This window comes from Triticum urartu, unplaced genomic scaffold (assembly GCF_003073215.2).
Source record: "Triticum urartu cultivar G1812 unplaced genomic scaffold, Tu2.1 TuUngrouped_contig_4968, whole genome shotgun sequence".
Classification (NCBI taxonomy): Eukaryota; Viridiplantae; Streptophyta; class Magnoliopsida; order Poales; family Poaceae; genus Triticum; species Triticum urartu.
In genome coordinates, this window is record NW_024115602.1 from 1,479 (window position 1) to 8,420 (window position 6,942).

The 6,942-nt window shown below is 45.4% G+C and overlaps 1 pseudogene; it reads left to right on the plus strand.

Moving 5' to 3' along the window:
• The first annotated feature begins 1,652 nt into the window (after nucleotides 1–1,652).
• Nucleotides 1,653–6,109, plus strand: LOC125528584 (annotated as a pseudogene).
• Nucleotides 6,110–6,942: the final 833 nt, after the last annotated feature.

Sequence of the window (6,942 nt, forward strand, 5' to 3'; positions counted from 1 at the left end):
CATGTTGCCCACCGCTCTGGTCGACGCCGGGGTGCGTGCCTTCGGGCAGCGTCCTACGGGGCTCGATTCACCGGCAAAGGGGTGCAGGGCTAGGTGTAACTGCGAAGATTACAGAAGCCTGGTCGGCAGCAGCGCGCGGGTGTCTCCGGCTGAGACGACTCACGAAGGCTTGGAAGCAGCGGCACCTCGCCATCAACGCCACCATCGCTCTGGAAGGAAAACATAAGACCACGAAGATGATTTATTTGTGCGAGTGGAACCGGACGTAGAAGACGAAGAGAAAGGGAACCGCAGAAGACGGACGAAAGGAAAGTATGGTGGAGAAGATAACGCGCCCAGAAATAAATGCTACGGCTGGGACTTGGAACGGAATAAGATCCTCCGTCTATTTAGCCATGATTAACTGCATGCATGGGCTTTAGGCAATGGTAATTAACTGCACCGAATTAAGTGACAACATGCATGTGCTTGGATTGCTTCGGTGGTCTATTATTCTTGGAATTAACTGCACCGAGTTATATTGGACGCCATGCATGGGTTTAGACCGTGAGAAGTTGCCTGCTTGCGTTGCGTCGATTTGTGTCGTTCGCGCATACTCGCTGGTCGCACGCGTGCATGCATGCAGTTCTGTATCGCGCAGATCAGGACTGCGTGGCCAGTGCCTGGCCAATCAATTAGACTGATTATATTGGCTGCTCTTTCCAAACTTAATGCTGACGTGGCATAAATCTGATGTGGACACCGTGCATGTTAAGAGAATAGAAAGAAGTGGGGAGCAACTTCTTAAGAATGGTAGATATGTACAGGTCGTCATCACTAATATAAAAAATAAAATTAGACTGTTGAAAGCAGACATGGCGACGGACGACATATGGCGCTCGGGAGGAGGCCGGGGAGTCACAGCGACGTGAGGATGACCGTTTCCAGTTACCTGCAGGTTCTGCCTTCTGAAGTCAACAGTCAACTGCACGCAGCTCTACAAATAAGCCGGCTTCTTCGGCATGACACACCACACATACGCATTCTCCCAGGCCCCAACTGTCGTGGTTCTAAACCTGACAATAGAATAGGGGGTAGGTATGGAGAGGCAAGATCCTAGCTATGGAGTAGTTGTATACGTAAGAGATTTACGAGTTCAAGCCCTTCTCGAAGAAAGTAACAGTCCTACGTCTCGGAGCCCGGAGGCGGTCGACTGGATTATATGCGTATGAGTTACAGGGGTGCGAACCCTTCTGCCAGTGGAGGGGGGTGGCTTATATAGAGGATGCCAAGACCCCAGCCAGCCCACGTAGCGGAGGGTTTAAAGTACATTAAGGCCTGGCGTTACTGGTAACGCCTTACATAAAGTGTCATCATGACCATAAAGACTACTTAATTACAGACCGTTTGGATACAGAGTGGTTCTTGATCTTCTGGTGGTCGAGTGAGTCTTCATGGCCGAGTCTCTTTGAGTCCGTCGAGTGAAATCCTTCCAGATCGACTGGAAGGCAGCTTCTTCTAAAGATGTCCTTGGGGAGGGTACCTTGGACAGGTCCATGACCCTACCCTAGGTACATGACTTCATCACCAACCTCTTGGAAATCTCTCCATTGCCAAGCTTCGCTCGATGAAGACAAATCTGCCTAACCGGCATGGGAACACGGGTAGCAGCCATGGGGACACGGCCCGCGGAGAACCACACCTCCGTGCCGCCCAAGGTGAAACTCTCTCTCTCTCTCTATCTCTATCTTTCTCTCTCTCTCTGACGCGTCGTTTTGGTTTTGATTCATTTTCGTGGCAATGTTTCGCTAGCCATGGAATAATGTTCCTTGTTCAAATTTCGGTTGCTAATTTCATGAGAGAGAGAGAGAGAGAGAGTTGTCTACAGGTGTGAAACAAGGAAGTTTAGAGGTGGACATTAGGAGCCTCTTTGATTCGAGGTGGACATTAGGAGCCTCTTTGATTCGCACGATCTCTAAAACACAGAACAGACAAATAAATACAATAATGGCATGCCATCTTAGTACATTATGATTAGTAGTGACGTTCCATTGTCACAGTAAAAGCAAAAGATTTAACACATGAGGTTGAAGTGGATGAAAATTTTCCTATGTAAACTGTATAAATTTATTCAAAAGAAAATATTTCCTATGAATTGTCCTACGAATCAAACAACCCATGTAGAAAAAAAATCATAGGGATAGAATTCTCCAAACGTATTTTAGAAATCCTTTGAATCAAAGAAACCCTTGATGAACAAAGTGGAATAGAATGGAGACAAAATGTTACTTTTTTTTAAATGCCACTTGCATGCAGGACTCTAGATATTGCTACTCGTTTGTTTTTAACCCTTTTCTTCGTTTTACAAAGAAAACCCATGAAATGTTCATCAAATACCCCATGGATGATGGTCACATAATCGGTGTGATATGTGATGCTTTGCCTTAATTGAGGAAATTTTATTTTCAGTAAACAATAAAATTTGTCGAACTTTCATATTAAGTGTAAATTCCTCGCGGTCCAAGAGTGAAATATTTTTTAACAGTGGATAATCGTCCCTCGAATCCAAGATCTACTACATGTCAATTACTACCACGTACTACTACTAAATATCTTTGGGGTGTTAGAAATATCATTTTGGTTAGCTGAATATATACATCCTAGATATATATAGAGAGAAAAAAAAACATATCTTTGCCATGAGTTGGCCTTGATTACCCATCCGACGACACCGACTAATTTGACATTTTGTCAATATGACAAGTCAACTTGCGTGAATTTAAAGGAATCACTTGTCTTTAGTGGGCCCTTCCACGTGCCTTGTTTTCCTTAAGCATGGCTCAAGGATCAAATGTGCAGTTTAGTTAACTAAAACACACTGTTTTGTGCACCTACTGGCAACGTTAGCATATTGTTCAATGAGCCTTCCCTCTTTCTGTCCTGAGTCCTGACTTGGCCACTAGACAAACACTAATTTGTGTCCTTTCTTTCTTTCTTTCTTTCTTTCTTTGAAAAAGGCCTAAGGTCATATATTAAGTATTACTAGTCCTTACAAACACATCCATAAAAAAATTACATTTAAAATCATGGGAGTGTTGAAGTCTTCTTTCTCTTGCATCTATCAGTGGCGCATTGTGAGCATAGCTCAATATCGCATCTCGGCCTCCGCCTCGGTGGAGCTATCTTTTTGAAACCAAGAAGCTTGTAGAAGTAACGGCCGGGAGGCCGCAGATGCAGATCAAGAGACGCCGTCGGCCATGATGTGAGAAGCAAATTGTAGCCCCGGAGAAGAAAACACTGATAAGGGCCTGTAAAGACTCCGTAGATCACGAAAGTCGACTGAATCTAGAAGGATCTACCTAAACTCAAATGGACCGGATCCCGGGAGACCAGCCAGGGACATAATTCCACACGCTCTCCGCCAGTGATAAGCTCTACCATACTTGCATTATTTCATGCCCAATGGCTAACAACAACGGTGAAAACTAGCAGGATTGGAGGACTGTGGAGGAGAGGAAGATCGACGACTGGCTCCCGGTCACAGCATCGAGGAATGGCAAGTGGTGGTACTCGGCCTTCCACAATGTCACAGCCATGGTCGGCGCCGGCGTGCTCACCCTATCCTACGCCATGTCCGAGCTCGGCTGGTACATACATACTGTTGGAAACGGGATCACCTACAACTCCAATGGCATCCATATTGTGTATTACTATTTTGTACATGTCATCAATTTCACTGATGTTTGATGGTTTTAGGGGACCTGGCGTCGCGGTGATGACTCTGTCATGGATCATGACGTTGTACACGCTGTGGCAGATGGTGGAGATGCACGAGATGGTGCCCGGGAAGCGGTTCGACAGGTACCACGAGCTGGGGCAGTACGCGACGCTAGGGCTGTGGATCGTTGTGCTGCAGCAGCTCGTCGTCGAGATCAGCATGGACATCGTGTACATGATCACCGGCGGCAAGTTACTCAAGAAGTTCCACGACCTCGTCTGCGACAGCAGCTGCAAGGACATAAAGCTCTCCTACTTCATCATGATCTTTGCGTCCGCCCAGTTCGTCATCTCGCAGCTCCCTAACTTCGACTCCATCGCCACCATCTCCCTTGCCGCCGCCCTCATGTCGATCTGATACATACCACGGGAAACTAATTTGTCAAAACCATAATTAATAATCCCTCCGTACGGAATTAGTGGACCCTCGAAAGGATGTATCTAGATGTTTTAGATACATTCGTTTGAGTGTCAACTAATTCTGGACGAAGACAGTAGCTAATTAGCTAGACATGGCCACTGACATTGAGACGTATGGACAAACAAACGCCACAGTTACTCGACGATTGCTTGGGGCGCCTCGGTGGACAAAGGCAAGGCGGATAACGTGGACTACAGCCTACAGGCATCCACCACCTCGGGGATGGTGTTCGACTTCCTGGGAGGCCTGGGACAGATGGCCTTCTCCATCTCGGGTCATAACGTCGTGCTGGAGATCCAGGCCTCCATCCCGTCGACGGAGGAGACGCCGTCCAAGAAGCCCATGTGGAAGGGCGTGATCGTGGCCTACACCATCGTCTTGCTCTGCTACTTCCCGGTAGCTTTCGTCGGTTATTGGGCCTTCGGCAACAGCGTCGACGACAACATCCTCATCACCCTCAACACGCCCAAGTGGCTCATCGCGGCCGCCAACATGATGGTCGTCGTCCATGTCATCGGTAGCTACCAGGTATACGTACGCGTCCTCCCAGCCAGTCACCCGTTAGGTTTTCTTAATGTCATGTGTACATAAGACTTTTTTGAATCACATGTGTACATAAGACTTAACATGGGAGACGACCCTTCTCATCTCAGGTTTATGCGATGCCGGTGCTCGACATGATGGAGATGGTGTTGGTGAGGAAGATGCGTTTCTCTCCCGGTTGGAAGCTCCATTTGGTTTCTCGGAGCCTCTTTGTTGGTAATGCCCTGATGCGCTTGTCACAAGTGAACTCAATTCCTTCCAGCTAATTAAACCCCCCAAAAAAATCGTCCCAAACAAACATGACTAACGGGATGCAAATCTGCGCAGCGTTCACAATGTTCGTAGGCATCACCTTCCCCTTCTTCGGTGGGCTTATCAGATTCTTCAGCGGGCTCGCCTTTGCGCCGACAACTTATTTTGTAAGCATTCCGTCCCGATTCCACTTCCATTAAAGCAAATATGAATTCAGAGCCGATCAGAATTAACTTGTTGTTCGGACCAGCTTCCGTGCATCATTTGGCTCACGGTCTACAAGCCCAGGGTATTCAGCCTCTCATGGTGCGCCAATTGGGTAAGATCAACTGAATAGTTAGTACTCCCTCTGTTTAGATACATACGTTTGAGCGATAAATAATATGGATCCGAGGGAGTTTTTCTTTTGTCCTGTGTGCCTGCAATCAAGGTTTTGGATTCCGAATGGATGAATTTTCCCGTGGGGGGCGAGATTCTCAGTTACCACGGTTACCGGAAATACCGAACATATTTCGGAAGAAATTTATATTGAATTTTGAATTCAAATTCCTTTATACTGGATATAGATAAGACTTGAACTGGTATTTAGCATAAAAGGGATGCTATCTTAGTGGAACATCTTCTGCCCGTGCGCTAATCGAAGAGGTCGCGAGTTTGACTCCTTTTTGGGTCATCTATTTTTCACTTTTCTAAAAAATAAACAAAAAAAAGTTGTGCAAAAACGCGGACTCTAACCTCCGTCCTCTCGATGAGGAAACTAGATTGGTACCACCACGCCACAGGTTAGTTTAATTTCATTACAGAGACGCTATAAACTTTTACTATACTTTGGATGTAAAAATTCAAAAAATTCGAAATTTTTGCACAGGATGCGTATTTCTCATGGGGCAGCGAGAAGCTTGGTATCCGCCCGGCAACCGTTTTTCTCGGGCGGTACCCAAAACCATGCCTGCAATAGACATCTCATTTGATCATCCAATTTTATTTTATTTTTTGTGTTTCCGTTATCTTCAGTTCTGCATCGTTGGTGGGGTGCTGCTGATGGTGCTTGGGCCCATTGGAGGGCTAAGGCAGATCATCATGGAGGCCAAGACATACCAATTCTACTCGTAGATCACTAGTTGATTGTTGCAAAGCTATTGTAGCTATTGTAGACATACCAATTCTACTAGGTTTTATTTGTACGTACCTTCTCCTAGTGTTACTCTTTGGAACAGCCTAAGTGTGGCAACCTGCCAACCACCCTTCCAAAGGCACTCCTACAGTTTCAAATAGACTGAAGTTCTAGGTTTGTTCAAAGTCAATTTTCTTCTTCTGATTTGACCGATTATGTACAGAAATATGATAATATCTAGGTTGTTGTGAATAGCGAATATAGCGATACCTGATGCCCATTGAATATGATAATATCTAAGTTGTTGTGAATATATGATTATTACTTTATGCCAGGCTGAATATTGTTGGAAAATAAGCTTTTAAATAATCGCCTGTTACAACCGGAGAGAATTCCTTACTTGGCCCTTTCTTAAAATTTGCTTCCCTATTTGGCCCAAAATAAAATTTCTTCCCTTTTTGGGTCATCTATTTTTCACTTTTCTAAAAAATAAACAAAAAAAAGTTGTGCAAAAACGCGGACTCTAACCTCCGTCCTCTCGATGAGGAAACTAGATTGGTACCACCACGCCACAGGTTAGTTTAATTTCATTACAGAGACGCTATAAACTTTTACTATACTTTGGATGTAAAAATTCAAAAAATTCGAAATTTTTGCACAGGATGCGTATTTCTCATGGGGCAGCGAGAAGCTTGGTATCCGCCCGGCAACCGTTTTTCTCGGGCGGTACCCAAAACCATGCCTGCAATAGACATCTCATTTGATCATCCAATTTTATTTTATTTTTTGTGTTTCCGTTATCTTCAGTTCTGCATCGTTGGTGGGGTGCTGCTGATGGTGCTTGGGCCCATTGGAG